Source organism: Sipha flava, unplaced genomic scaffold, assembly GCF_003268045.1.
Source record: "Sipha flava isolate LNK unplaced genomic scaffold, YSA_version1 40_pilon_pilon, whole genome shotgun sequence".
Taxonomy (NCBI): Eukaryota; Metazoa; Arthropoda; class Insecta; order Hemiptera; family Aphididae; genus Sipha; species Sipha flava.
In genome coordinates, this window is record NW_020273126.1 from 708,833 (window position 1) to 726,224 (window position 17,392).

Consider the following 17,392-nt stretch of genomic DNA (forward strand, 5'->3'; position numbering starts at 1 on the left):
TTTCCTTTTCTTCAATAAAATCTCAAAAGAAGTGGCGGTCGGGAATTGTTTACTATACTCTCCATTGTTTGATTCGGTTTATTTGAACACGGAACAACTTCTTTGCAGTAGACATTATGTTTTATTGATAATATATTTTATTTTGCTTCTATTTCAATATTTTATGTAATGTATCATAATGATATATATTATACATATAGCTTTGTGTTTTTTTACTTTTCAATAATTCTAAATGATTCTCAGAACATCGTCACTTCTACAGTTTTAATTATGATGGATCATTATTGTTCCATTACCATTTTTATTCTTGTTTTCTATTTTTTTTTTCTTCATAATCATGAATATTTATAATTTCAAGTAAGAATCATGCTAATAAATATGAAGATTTTTTTATTTGTATCGTTAATGCGCTGAATATGTATTACATACATTCATATATAAATATCAGTGTTTAAATTTTTTAAATTATTTATAATTTGCTGTCGATATATCTGTTTTCATTTAAATGGATTATTAAAAATGTTATTTAATTGGTTTCTCATACGTTAATACGAGTAAATCAGTATAATTTATTTTAAAATCAATACTCTAATGTATTTATAAAAGTAACTCGATAGTACATTGGGTTTTATTTTAGTTCAGTATTGTTATATATATATATATATATATATATACGTATGCATAGAAGTAACTTATATTTAAAAATTAATATTTAATCTTCTTTAATGTTTCTTATTTTAACACGTCATCAGTCTTGATAATAATGTCACGATAGATGTATAATAATAAATTATACCTATATCTTAAAATGATTGTATATTTTACAAAATAAAAGATACATTTCGGAGGGGGAGTTAATCTGTTAACCATTCCTGATTATGCCACTGATCTAAATCTATTAGCTACTATTAAACTCAAGTTATCAAATGTTTGTAATTTTTCAGACTATACAATAAAAATAATGTGATTAATAATATTAATCTTGACTTTACTATTAACAACAAGTGCAAATAAATAATTTTGCGAAAACCAAAAAAAAAAAAACCAATTATATTCTTGTTGATATATTTTGAAATACGTTGAAATTTTATCTTTATGAATAGTTAACAAAAGAAAAATATAAATTAAGAATTTTAATTATTTAAATATTAACTTTATTTTGTGATTAACTATAAAAAGTGTTTAAACAAATATTTTTGGTATATTTTAAATATTACACACTTTTAAAATAAAATTATTTGAGATCAGTTGTCTTGTATTTCGTTTTCATTTTTTATTTTTAAGTTTTAAAAAATCCTTATATATTATATATTATATATTTTTGATATTAATAAACAAAGATTAATGTTAAATAGAGATATCTTTAAATTGATTATTATATAATTTATTGTAAAAGTAAACAATTATAATGTTTCATTAGGCACACTACACATAAGTTCCAGGAAAAAATGTTTATAATTTTACTACAACCCTGAAAGGTAAAACGATTTTTATCTTGTAAGGTAAGAAATCAGTTATCCATGAAAAGTTTTTTTTTTTTATTAACACCACGGACGGTAATCATTAGGAGACGAAGTTTATAGAGTTGCAGTTGTAGAATACTACAACTAAAGTAAAATTTATTTAACATGTACCTTAAACATTCTAATCATATTAAAAAAAATTTGGTACATTTTTATGCATGATTTTATTTGTTTATTTAAATGTATCCAGTTTTTTTTATTATAATTTGGCGATAATGAGGAAAATCTTGAATAAAATATTTAATCATTTTCTATATTTTTATTTTATTGTTCTTCTTATTGTCAAAACAACAATGAATCTAAATAGTTTATAATCAAATATAAAATTATAGTCGTCTATGTTTAATTAGCTTTAGATGATAAGAAATTCCTGTGATGAAAAAAAAAAACAACATTGATTACATAGAAGTTAATAAAACATAAATAATTATATCATATATTAATTAATATTAATATAATATCAATAAAATTATATATACTATATTTACCACTTTAATGAGTGTGAGGTTATCTTTTATAATTTAATCTATTTTATATTTATATAATTTTTTTGTAATTAATTGAAATAATAAACATTAACAATAACTAAAAAACTATCCAGTAACGAAGTTATATTCAGTTATTCAGATATTCAGTTGGTATTTGTCATATTGTATTATCGTATTCTGAATTATTATAATCTTATGCCTACGACTAAAATTATTATATTTTTATTATTAAAAACAGTTTTAATGTTTTCTAACCAGTTAATATAAGAAGGTTTAATTTTTACGCAAGACAGTTTATTTTACATTTGTTGAATGTCATATGCAGACGTAAAATAATTTTATAACGGAGTATTATTCATGTACATATTATATATGACGTACTGTCTGCATCATCGTATCGTCGATTTGGTGTCGAGCACCAAACATATATTGTTAATGTAATTTCGAAATTTAAAACCCATTATCCGTGTGAACACTGTTATTTTTTCTTTGTCAATGAAATGTTAACATTCGTTTTGGCAATGAAATTTAAACATTTGCTGACATTACCACTGTAATATATGGCGACGAGACGGTTTTCATAGTAAACGTGAACATCTGATGATGATAATTTAATGTGATTATAGTAATAATATAATTTTAATAATATTATTGCATTTAAATCGTTCGTGTGCATACAATGTCAAACAAAATTAAAACATCTCAATGAGAGTGTCGTCATAGCAATAATACACCATTGAATATTTATCAATACCTGTTCCAATGGCGTTGACATAAAAACGATCATACTCATCGGAATAGAAACTGAATAAGATATTATGCTATGAATAATGTCGATCGATTTTGAATTAATGGAGCCCTCGGTCGCGCTCGTATTACTTTTCTCGAAAATCATGTGATATGGTAAATTGAAACAAAAGCTGGTACACGAATTAAAACGCTATAAAAACCACACTATTAGTCGGTTTGATGGAATCGAAAATAAATTATACGAAAAGCTAAACTTTACGTAGTTTTAAAACCTGAATTGTAGTGAAAAAAAAATTATAGATACGAATATAATGTTATTAAAAGAGCGATCAGTCAATTGACTTGTAACGTATTATAATTTGATTCGTGCGTAAAACATAATTTACCATCTTGGAATTTAACCAAAACAATTTGTTTTCATTTCAGTTAACATTTTTATCTTATATGCAAACGTTGTGTAATATATTGTCTTAATATTTTCAAAAATTAGTTTGGTAATTTTAAATTATTAAGACACAACTGTGTTTTTTATAAATCTAAGTTCTATAAATTGATTTTCCCTTAAAATAGAATGCGATTTCGTGAAATTTCTATGTATATATTGTAATTTACGCATAAGGCATAAAAATACAATTAATATAATTTCTAAAATCGATTTAATAGATAACCATGACAAATTTAAAATAAAATTAGTGCGGTATTTGTACTGACTGGTTTTTGAATAAGTAATTTCAAATATAATATGGAAGAACGAGCTGGTATACGTTTCATAAGGGAATATTTTAGATGCACTTTGTATTTAAAATAAAACTGCTCCTAATATTTTTAAAATATCTGTACATAAATATATATATTATATGTACAGGTGTATACAAAATGCTTGATACACTTTGAACTAGATGTAGGTATATAAAACCGTTAACATTATATCGTATACTGTACCCTTAAGGCATACCTTCGGGATGTTAAATGTTATTGTATGGAGAATAATAGGTTTTTCATAAGAATATATTAGATAATAATAATTATTGAAATATTATTTTTGAGGTGCATAAAAATGATTGTTAAAAAAAATATACTCTAAACATTGATATTGTGGTTTATAATAATCAATTTTATATGGTAACAAAAGTACCAAAACTACATTAATTTTTGTTATATAATGTATAAATTAAAATAAAATATTATCAATTAATTAAATAAGTTTTTTTTTTAATATCATATACTAATTTTCATTTTTTTTCTTTTGTTAAAAGTCCCTAATTAGCTTACTGTATAATATGTACCAACATTTTATTTTAAATAATTTAAAATTTTGTATAGTATTTCAAATGATGATTTATTAGTTAGTTTTATTAGACAAGTTTTTTAAAAATTTCTCAGTCAAATTATACTGGTCAAAAAAAAAAAAATAAATAAATAAATAAAATAAAAATATTATTCGTTATGACTGTCATTCCGTGTTATTGGAAGTGAGAAAAACTATTTTATTTTTTCAGATATCCGTAACTTATAAATTGACCGATGCTACGAATGGTCATTACCGTTGGATATAACGTGTAATGCGAAAACTGGTGCTATAGATACGTCGGTATCATAAAACTTTTTTTCAGTGATATTTTCGTGAATTTATTTTATAAAAGCCCAAGATAGAATACTTTCATAGAACTTTGTAACAAGATATTTCTGTTTTAAATTATAAAACAATTTTTTTATCATTGAAATGGACTATTACGTATAAATGTGGTCAATTTCCATGCAATTATTTTCAAAACGTTCGAAAATTCTAACGCTGCAGTCATACTATATCGTTTTTTCCAATGAATCAAAAACTATTGCACTGTCGACCGCATTAATTAGACGGTTGTTTCCAATTAATTACTTTCTAATCATATATACGGTTGCGTTAAATATACGAATATATTTTAAAATGGCTGAAAGCAGATAACATGGTATAAATAGAGTTTATGATATTAGTTTATCTCAATATTCTATGAATTTCGTTGGATAGTATTCAATTTAAAATAATAATGGGATTAATTTGTTATAATAAATTAAAGTTATATAACTCGATCATTATTTATTATAAAACACATATTCATGATAATAATAAAATATACATAATAAACGAAAAACGAAACAATGCATTTAAAAATGTGTTCGGTTTCGAAATTAATTTATGTATTAAATTAGAGAATTAAAAGCTAAAAATTCAGGAGATAATGATTCATTTTATTATTATGTTTATATTATTATTGACAAATGAGCTACAAAAACAAATATCACAATCATTTCTTTGATTACTCAGAAAATATACAAGAAATAATCATTTTAACATATATATGACTGTCGTGAAATTCAACATTAACATTTTGTATTTATTTTTAGAATGTGTATTCAAGGTCATAAGGGGGGGATGTAGTAAAATAGTATATAAAACCTTAGGCCCAACGTCATATAAGCTCTAAACTTTTTGGAGATTGGTCAGAAATGGACTCGAAATAAAGTATTGAAACCTAGGGATTTTAATGATTAATCAAACGGACGATAAAAAATAGTTTATAAGAAATTTAAACTTTATAAAAGAGACATTTTAATAGACATTTACAACTTTATTGTTTGTGTAGTGCCAGGTTTGATATATACTAGAATGTTTCTGAAGTACTTGTGATCGCTTGTAAAGAAATATATTAGAATGTTTGTATTTCAATGGCACTTAATGGTTTTACAACAATCCAGGTTAGGACATTGTAAGTCAGGACAGCATTTCATAAATTAATAATTTTGAATTATAATCAAGTTTTATTGTCTTTAAATCTCTTAGCGATATTATTTATTGTGGGTTTTACTGTATAGTTTAACTACTGTATGAAATATTCCGTCTCCAAAAGAACCAAAATTAATAAAATAATGATATTTTTACCACTATTTTTTTATTTTTGAATCTATAGAATCCAGTAATCCCTAAAAATTCTAACCGATCTCTTAAGTCTCGCAGAGAACAAATTTAGAACCATGGTCTGCTAATTAGTGTACAGGGAGACTTCTATTTATAGTTTTATAAGAGTCGATAACTTTTTATGTGACTTGTTCGAGTTGTTCGAGTCAAATGTCTATCAAAAAAATAAAATTTAAAACAATTTTAATGATTAGTTAAATTATGAAATTGATCGTGATATCGAAGAATACATTAAAATACGTTAGAATCCGTTTTCAAAAAAACCTAAAAATACGACAGGAAATCGCTATTGTCATAGCGTGAACTGGACATTCTTTTTAACCTACTTATTCTTAATAAATAAAGATACAACTCCCATACGAAATAAATGCCAAGAGGACTTGACCATTTAATACATCATCCAGAGTTTTCCAGATCTTCAAAACATTCAAAGCACACATCAATATCAGACTGATTAGATAAAGTCCTAAATTAAGATAACTATACTTAAATCTTAAATGTTCTTACAAAAATTAATATTGAAAATAACCTTTAATCAAATGTTAGGATGTTTAAACTTGTACTTTTAAACTTATGTATATATGTAACATACATATAATAACATGTATACACAGCATATAAAATATTTTGGATATATATGTATATCGAATATCCAATGATTTTCATTTAGAAGCAGTAATTCTAAATTAAGATTCGCTTAGATTGATGAAAACAAAATAGAAGATGATGAATTAAAATGCACATGTATATATCTCTTATGTGTAATAAGACGAAAAAATGTTCTATGGATACGTCCAAGCGATTCAGTACAAATAATATGTGATAAGTTCCAAAGAACAAAATCGAACTCCTGGATTGGTTCAACTAGTGAGGTATATAATGTTTTAAGACAAAAATAATTATTGAATTCTTTCGTATTACGATTTGAAAAACCAAAGCTTCTTAATGCTTTCGAGCATGTAAAAATAATATAAGAGAAAAATAATAAGTTAGGTTGGAATATTAACTCCAAGTTATGAAATATATTAATTTCAACAAATTGATCACCATCGATATGATAGTCATTATTTAATTGCGTATTAGACCGATAAAAAAATATTTTAAAAAACATTTAGCTGTATTTGAATTAAGTCCATTAAAAAGGTACCAATCACTTAGATCAGCTTGAATTAATTTAGAGTCATCAATTGAACAAACATTAGCATATATCTTTAGGTCATTCGTAAACAATACGAGCGTAATTATAAACTTTAAAACAATTACTCAGAACCATTATGAAGATGATTAATAACAAAAGAGATAAATGGCCACTTGGAGAACACATATTTTATATATCATTTTTAAATATTATATCTGAATAGGTTTTTTTTTCTGGTGCTTGATTTATTTATTTGCATATATTTGCTGGGAAACAGCGCTACTTGTTTTTCAAAAAATGCATGAAATTTCAGTTTTTCAACCATCAATACATTTATAATCACATTCAGAAAGTTATACATTTAAAGTACATCGCACTATATTTAAATACTTTTAATTTACATATAAGCAATAATCATGCATAACTTACAAAATATTTTTAATTCATTATTTATATTTATTCATAATCATTAAATTAAATTTTAATATTAGTTTTATAACTTCACAACTTTTTCCAAAACTATAAAATATTTTATAAATTACTATAAACTAAAATAATAATAATATGTCTTATGTAATTTAATTTTTATTATTAGAGTTATGAGTATTGATTCTATAACTTTTATTATTTTCTATTATATTATATTTTTGTAGTTTATATTTAATTTAACTATCAAAAACATATATGATGTTAATATGATCAAAAAATAATTAAAAACTTAAAATAATTAGAACTTTCAAGAATTTATCAATCAAATTGCATTTTACAGAATTTATAGTTTTGGTTTTTGACAAGAAGTCAATACAAGATATTTCTTATTATAAACATATTTTTTCCATATTCATAACTAAATATAAATATAACACTATCACTTGTGTGGTTTATGACTTAGTAAAAATACTTCATACTACATAATATCACTCTATACGATTCCATTCAGTATCTATTCCAAGAATTGAAGTGACAATAAAGAGATAATACCTATGTTTTTTTATCATGTCAGATTTTTTATTTCAATATTTTGTCGTATTGATACAAATTGTAAAAAGCTTATTCAATTTCTGAAAGTTTTTGTCCAATTAATATTTCAAATTATTTAAAAGATAATTTAAAAAAAAAAAAAAAAATATATTTTACTTTTAAAATTTAAAACAAACTATATAATTGTTTTTTATTACTGCTGCTGCTGCTGCAAAAAGAAAATTTTCTTATGTACCTATTTTATTACAAACTGTACAATTCATGGATTTAAAACTGTTAAAAATAACAGCAATTATCTTATAATTAGAGACAATTTATAAGTAATGAACAATAGTTATAGTGATTATCAAATTAATTGTTTGCTATATATTTCTAAAAATGACTCACAACGTTGTAAAATACGTATCATTCAAAATTGTGTTGTTTTTTTTTTCAATTTTTTTATAAATTCTAAAAAATTAAAAATAAATTATAATTTTATTTATAGATCTATGGACACGATCGCAATCACGTATTACATATTTGCATGTATGTGCCTATGCTGTAGCCTCTATCGTGGTTTATCCATGGATCATTAGACTTGAAGCTTACCTTTCGATTATCATATTCGTAATTACGTTAGTATAAAAATTTACATATACTATGCATTATGAACAAAGCGTTACAAAGTGATTTAGTGACATCGTAGGTTTTCGTAACTTATTTTTATACAATAGTTGAATTAATTTTGGAAATATTTGTTTATGATAAGAATAGATGATTAAAATATAAATTTTTGCTCTTTAATCTTTAAAAATAATCTGTTAAATTTGTTTAATCAGTGGAATATTTGTAAAAACACTTAAGCCGGTCCCTTATGACTCGTGTACTAGGCGAATAATCGTCAATCGTGATGCTTTACAAGTCGTGTAAAAGGTGTTCAATCGTCAAGTAAGACGATTATTTTTACTCGCAGAGTCACTTGCGGTTTCCCATCGGTGTTGGATACAACACGAGTGACTCGTGCTGATAAGAAATTTAATCTTGAATTTTCTCCCAAAATAGACTATTATTTATTGTTAATTGTTGACGATTACGAGTCGTGTAGGAGCAACATAATAACAAACATCGTACATCGTACAAACTTGGCAAGTACACTCGCCGAGTATATGCTTGCAAAGTACACGAATCGTGTGGGACCGACTTTAGAGAACAATAAAAATAGTTAGAATTTATCAAGTTACAAGAAATAAAACAAATCTATTGGATTTCGTAAATCTTTCAAAATTACGTTAATCACACCACGTAGTTATATTTGAAATTAATTTGTATATATATATAAATATAGTTTTTCTGCACGTAATATCATAAATTTACCAATTATTCTGATAATCCTGCCAACTGTACAAACCAAATAACTGTGTCTGACACAACGGAAAAATATAGTCGAGTTTAATTATCTGGTCTGTGTATAATTTGTCTTGTATGTGACAACGCTGTTGGTCGGTGAGTTCACTAATAACGTCAACATTCGCTAAATATAATTCATGACGTGATTTACAATAAACTTTTCGCTTTTTTCACGGTCTGATATTAATTATTCATGCACTAAGTATAATTAATTAATTATAAGAATAAGTGTTACTTATCTACATATTTTCTTTATCTAAAAAATATAGTGAAATACTGATAAACTACTGAATTTAATTTGGGCGAATACTTATCTCGTTTTACTCATCAAAATGCACTATATTATATTATTCTAGTGTGTTAATGTGAAAACATTAAAAACACGAGAAGTAATAAGTTTATTAAATTTCGAAATGAACACACTAAAACTTATTTTATTTAGAAACAAATAAAAACATATTGATGTTTTAAGAAAACAGTTAATACAATTTTAGTCTTATATATTAAGTGTAATAATTATAATTATAATTTATCCTAGAGTGAATTTAATTCGTAATACTTTCTATTATTTCCTAAATTGTTTATTAATTATTAATTAAAAAGTATAAACTATGATGACTTACATTATTATTACATATAAGTTTTTATTTTTAATAAATTTAATAATAATTAATCCAATCTTTGAGAAAAATATTTATAGATATAATGGTTATGGAGGTTTAAAGTAGCACATTGTTAAACATTTTTATTTTTGCTATTTATAAAAAAATGTACATTTATTATTGGCTATCGTGATTTTCTTTTATAACTATTTTACCAAATGCAATTCATTATGTTTAAGCGTTATTTTTGCGGATTTTCGTGATGAGAAATTTAAACACTGACTTTTGTAGTCAGAAAAAGTATGAAAATTCAAAATATGTTTATCTCCCCTCCTTCCGCTACGTAACTAAAATGTTTTACCCATAAAAATGTAGTATTATTTCTTACAGTTAATCTCACTTTGAATTAAATAGATTTTGATGAAATATAATTTTTGAGAGTTGAAGGATCCAGATAATATTTTTGGAAAATACGTAACTTATTTCAAGTAACATGAATTGTGACAATTATTATTATTTTCTATATATTGTTATATGATATTTGATTTTTAACATATAAATATTGAATTATATATATTATATATATAATAAGTTAAGTTAGGGTTTATCATACGAAAAAGTATTTCTGTAAGTAAATACAGTTTTAGTGGCAAAACAAGCATCTCATTGATTTGTTATTTAAATACATGAACATAAACTATGGTTATCATCTATATGTAGTGCAATCGATTTTGTTAAATTTAATTTCTTGCTCAACTTTAAAATCGTTATATATTTACTATCATAGAACTTAAATGCCTCATAAAACAAAAGATCCCTTTCAGCGACCTATAAAAAAATCTACTTATGTCTTACTATCCATAAAACAAAGTGTTAAAAAACCATCAACTAACCTGTGGAGTATCCAATTTTTTCTTTATAGTATATCATTTTTCATGCTACAACACTTGAACACTTTAATCTGTACACTTTGTTTTATATTTTATTTTATCTAAAAGTATGAAGCATTTAATATGTTTGGTATTTTCTATTATTTCTTTACATCAATTCGGAGTTAGAACATTCACATGACGTGTGTCCTCAAATAAATACGAAAAACATAACATGTTATTCATATATATTGTCAATTTATTATAATGAAAATATGAAATAACTGAACATGATAAACACGTTATAGTATGTTATACATATTTTCGGTTCATTGACCCCCCACTTTCAAAATTCAAAACCAAATGTATGCCATTTGTTTGTGTTTCGTTTATGCTTGTTTGTGTTTTCAATGCCGTTGTTTGTGCTCAACTGTTTTTCAAGATATCCTACTTTCAAAATGGGGGGAGGGATTGAGGAAATGCTCGTCACCACGGAAATTCAATACAAAAATTATCCCATTCGTTTTTGCTTCGTTTGTGCTGGTTTGTGCTTTCAGTCACGTCGTTTGGTCTTAATTTCTTCCCGAGGAATACAACTTTGAAAATCGAGGAATGAAATGTACCCCAGCTATTTCTATTTGTTGAAATAATTTTTTTCTTGTGGCGTCGCTGATGATAATTGTTCTCATAATTATTTTTTATCTTTGGTTTATAGTCGTAAAAACCAATTGAGTTGTTATAATGTTACAATTACATTTCATCAAAATCTATTTAATTCAAAATGAGATTAACTGTAAAAAAATGATACTATATTTTTATGGGTAAAACATTTCACATACGTAGCGGGGGGAGGGGTGATAAAGGAGATAAACGTAAACCAAGAACCACAAAATAAAAAGGATGACTCCATAAACACGAACTCTCTTAAAAATTAATCTTACAATCTATACATATAAAATCCAAATACCACTCACTCACTGATCACTGTATCTCAAAAAATACGCAACGTACGGACTTGAAATTTGGAATAGTGGTTCTTCTGATATTTTCACCGTGCAATAAAAAAGGATTTTCAAAAATGTTGCGTTTTAGTGGAGCAATTAACAATTATAATTATTCACCGCCAATATGTGTTGTGTGGCACGGCGGCACGGCGGCCGCGGGTTTCCAGCTACGAACAAGTCGTCGTCATGTAAATAAGAATAATTTTTTCGAGAAGTTTATCGATAAAAATAATCACATGCATCACACGTACACCAATACTCATATTATATTATATATATAGTAGAAATATAAAATCTAAATACCACTGACTCACTGATCGCTGTATTTCAAAAACTATTCAACGTATGCACCTGCAATTTGGAACAGTCTTTCACCGTGTAATAAGAAAGGATTTTTCGAAAATCACATATTTAAGGCTTGAAACAGTTTTTGACTGGATGCATACATTTTTTAATTTTTGGTTACCTAGGAAATATTTGATTTGTTTAATATGTTGATTAAACATTCTTAATCACTGATTAAGAATTTTTAACAACATAATCGAAGTCATAATTTTAAACGGAAAATGTAAAGGTGAACATGTACTATTACCACGCATTCCAATGACTCAAACAAATAAGTCATTGGAATTCAAAATTTTGCATTTCCAGTGCGACTCGCTTTTTCAATGATCATTAACAAATTACAAGGACAATTTAAACAAGTGTGTGGACTGAATTTTGAAAATCCATGTTTCTCATATGGATAAATGTGTGTGACCTACTCACGCATCAGAAAACCTTCTGATTTATTTGCATACGCACCACAAAAGAAAAAACAAAAAATATTGTATAATCCAAGTACACTTTAATAAATAGCATTTATTTGAAACCTTGAATTATTAGACTTTTCTCAATAAAATGAATAAATAAAAAAATAATAATCCAAAATAAATTGAACATTGTTGTCAGGATATTACTATATGCTTAAATATCGTAAATATTACAACAAGGCGTGATAAACATAGCTATATTTAATATTTACTTATTATAATACATAACAAATTAATATTTCAACCAATATTTCAGGTGATTTATACTTAAAAATGTATAGGTTCAACGGTAACACCCAAAAAGAGTTGAACACTCATTTTCTCAATGGACAACGTCAGGTATTACTCACTCATTGATCATCGCTACATCTCAAAACTATACGAACTCGAAATTTGATATCGTGGTCTCTCCAATATTTAATACATACAATAAGAAGGGATTTTAAAAAATATTGGAATCAGCAAATACGGTAATTCAGAGGTATCACTAAAATTACTATACTGATTCTAATTTATTTGAACTTTCGTTTTATTTGTTTTATAACCATCAACAGTTACACTAACCTTGGCTTTAAATAGTGTAAATTAATAATCCATTAAAACCTATGTCACGGCCAAGAATGTTCCGTGTAAAGCCGGGTAATTAAGCTAGTTATTTAATAAAATAATACTCAATGTACATTTTGAATTTTGAATTTGTTGTTAATATTTAATATAATATAATGTATTATAGAGATTTGGTAGAAGCTGCAAAGTGACTAAATGGCACGTGAAGCAAAAAAATTAAATATATATTTAGTGTAACAATATTTAATAAATTTTTTTGACGAACACCGAAATCGTGAACTATATTCTACTTAAAACATAATACGGGATTGAAAATACGAACCAGCACAAACGAAGCACAAACGAATGACATAATTTTGGTTTAGCATTTCCAAATTTGGATGGGGGGTAGGGACATGGAGCTCATATTTTCATAAATGTCAATAATGTTGATTAAAATCATATAACGACATATAAACTCATATGAACATCGTTAAAACGTTTGTGCTATATCTTTAATTCAAACTTCATATTAATATATGATATTTCTATATTTAATATTTGTTTTTATTCGGGTGAATTAAGATTGCATTGGACCTTTTTAAATATTACGATTGCGTACGTTTCGCCTATCTTAACTTAGCGCAACGTTGATGTTGTTCACAGACAAGACAATTTGTAGTATGACTTATTCAGGAAATTATTGCTTTTATGTGATAGTTTCATAAACGTTACTGTACTTATAATTTTCAGGCCAATACTTTTAAATAATCTATTTTAAACTTTTAACTTTAAATACTGCTGCTTAGGAATAAATTGTTATAAAATAATTATAAATTATAATTAATTACTTAATTGTTACTTATTGTAATGTTAGAGCAAAAAATGCTTCAGAGAATTTCTACAAAACTTTTAACGCTCAATCATATAATGCACATCCACCAATATACTTTGTTGTGAAGTTATTGAAAGAAATGCAGGTTGAAACCAATATAATAATACAATACAATACAATACAATGAAATACATTCAAAGATATTCCAAAAAAGGATATCCAAAAAAATTAACCATGTAATAAAACTATATGACCAACTTAAAATGTTATGGTAATATATTATATTTTATATCAGGGACTAATTATCAGTACTAAGGTTTTAATTTATAATTTATAATTTATATTTTTACTATATTCCATCTTGTTTTAATTGTCTATAATGATATCGTTATTTTATGAAATATAGATTTGACGTATTAATTAAAATATTAATATTTATATAATAAGTGACAACAATCTGCTTTACAAATAAAATATTGGAAAAATATAGGTGTCAACAAATATAGTTTAATAATAATAATATTATTACTGTCGTACATGTTAGAAACGTTGCACTCATTTTCGTACGCAATCTTAATGTTTTTAAGGGACAGATATAGAAATTGTACGCAATCATGCTATTAAAAAGGGAAATCATATGCAATCGTATATTATTATTTTTGAATTGTACTTAGAAAATATTTTTATTTGACAATATGTTTTAAGTGTGCAATTATAAAACAGAACAAATACAATAAAATTGAATCTTATCATTTGATTTACATCCATTATATGCGAATTCTAGATGGATATATATCTAAAAATAGTAACCATACTGATTGTTTGATTGTAGTGAAATATGGGATATTTTGATTGAGATGGATATCTGCATAATATGTTTTACTGTTGAAAATATGTGAACTATATTTATACTAGCGAGACTCGTTAAATTAATAAGTCAAAATATTTATTAAATTATAATTTGTTTGAAATCTCAGCAAATAAAAATAATTCAATTAACACAGAACCGAGAGAGATTTTCTAATCATGATTCATAGTTTATATTCAGCATCATTTAGGATTTTTAAATACAAGAAGAAACTAATTGATAACTTTTTATTTACTATCGTTCAATGTTTTTTTCTGTAATGCTATTAGTTGCATAATAAATTCAATTTATAGGCAGATAATACAAGTTATATACATACATTCTGTATGTATATTGTGTGTTTATGTAAAATTAAATGTAAATTTATTGTTTGTGTAAATTGAAAAATGCCCGTTGTTATTTTAGGAGACGGCAAAAAAAAAAAAAAGAATACCCAGAAAAAAGAAAACTAAATTTACGTCACGGTTTAAAGCATTCATTATTTTTCATCGCTTGCTATTAGTGTGACCTTTGTGGCTGTATAGCGATTTATGAATAATTCATACAACTGTATAGTCAAAGAGACTTAATACTTGAATTATAAACTGAAGATGAGAAATTAAACTCCAATCCTATAATAGATATCGTTTTATATTTTACATTGTCAGTCAATTTTTATGAACAAATTATAGGAATTTCGTTAATAAAAAAAATAAATATGACATATTAGTTTTTGAAAGAAAATGTATATACTATATGAGAAATAAAAAAAAAAAACACAGAAACTAAAAAAGGAAGACAAATATTTTATAATTACACAAATATTTTTAATAATCGAATTGGTATGCGAGTAAATACGTTTTGTTATTTCTGTTTGTTTTTTTATTTATTAATTTATTTATTTATTTTTTTGTATACAAAATCATTCAAACAGTTAAAATACAAACATGTATTTGTATAGTACTGCTCTTATATGTATTTTGCGTGTGAATTAATAACCTAATTTTCAGATTATATTACATTAAGTTTGTTATCTATGATCATTCGAGTAGATAGTGGAATATTTGATATCATACTTTGAACACACGTGAGTAATATGATATAGTATAGAGATCAGCGTACAATTCATACAATAAAGTAATTGATTTTTTTTTTTTTTTTGTTTGTGTTAGTCAAATTTACACTTATTAATCGTTATTCGGTTTTTCTAAATATACATTTATATAAGTATAGGTATTTAATAATATTATTTATATTAGTTTTCTTTCTTTTTTTTTATTAATATTTTCAACACTATTAACTTTTAAAAATTGAACATAAATATGTAGTATCAAGCCATTAACAATTAAAACTTAAAAAACAAAACGAAAATGCAGACCAAGAGGCCAAGAAAGTAGTAGTATCCGCAGATATTTCGAAATTAAAGATAACTACTTTTGCAGACATAAAAAACTAAATCAAATAAATTATCCAAATTAAATGGCAAACACACTGGTTTAAACAGAACACCAAATTAAGACAAATTAAAAACTCTATCTTTGACTAGCCAAACTCTCTCTTGAAAAGAAGAGAAAAAGTAACAATTAATGGACTCTGTATCGGTCACACTCGTCTTACGCATGGATACCTCATGGCTAAGGAAGAGAAATCCATGTGCACCACCTGCGGTACCGAATTATAAATTCACCACATTTTCTCAAAATGTCACCAATACACAGACGAACTCAACAACCTCAACATCCCCAGCACTCTGACCGAACACACACACCATTAACCAAGTTCTAAATTTTTTAAGAAAAACTAAATTATATGATTTAATTTAAACAACATAATTTTAAGAACCTTATACATAAATGAAAAATTGTAAGTAATTTAATAACTAATGGCCGTTGCTGCTGATGTTAATAAAATATCAATTAAAAAAATAAATAAATAAAAATTAAAAACTCAATAATGGAATATTGACTGAATTCAGTTTCATTATTTTTTATAACAGCAGAACAAACACTGAAAAACAACCTATCTGAAATACTGCTTGAGTTACGATTATAAAGCTGGTTCATAAACAAAAGAAATATTTATTTTAATTAATTTAATTACAGGAAAAAATTATTACGTTAAAAACCAATATTTTGCTTGAAAATCTAAAGACCAATTACATGGTTACACGGCAAAATAACTTATAATTAAATAATCACTCAATTTATCAAACATCTTTATTCTCGAAAGCTGTTTGCCGTGAAATTCAATCAACGCTTATATTATTTTTATTTTAATTAATTGTTTAACCGTAACTTTTAGGGATTAATAGGAGAGTAATTCTTTTTTATTTTAGTAAAGGTCGTGGTTAGTTTATCGATTAAACAATTCATAGGTTTTTCTCTCACGTTTACAAAAATAGTTATAAGTGTCGTATGTGTTTTTAGTATAGATACCACTACGATTTGGCAAGTATTTTAAATAAACAATCTTTTAAATATTAATGTATTAAAAAAATATTATGTAGTCTGTAATGGAGCCCGCGCTCAGACAAAAACAACCCTTTTCAGGGCCACTAAGAACATCATTGTGACGATGTAAAATGACATGAAAGCAACTAATACAGCGGAGGAATAGTGTCGTTTTACAACATCGAATGGATCGATAAAA

The 17,392-nt window shown here is 25.2% G+C and overlaps 1 protein-coding gene across 7 annotated transcripts in view; it reads left to right on the forward strand.

Moving 5' to 3' along the window:
* Window positions 1-17,392, forward strand: part of LOC112688846 (SCY1-like protein 2) — a 181,427-nt gene that overhangs the window by 48,507 nt on the left and 115,528 nt on the right. Inside the window, exon 1 of one of the 7 annotated variants that reach the window (XM_025562236.1) lies at window positions 8,359-8,456. The exons of 5 other annotated variants lie outside the window; for them this stretch is intronic. The gene's annotated coding sequence lies outside the window, so the exon portion shown is untranslated. Of the gene's footprint in view, window positions 1-8,358; window positions 8,457-12,807; window positions 12,997-17,392 lie in introns of those variants that run through there. One more of the 7 variants, XM_025562238.1, reaches the window with a different exon arrangement.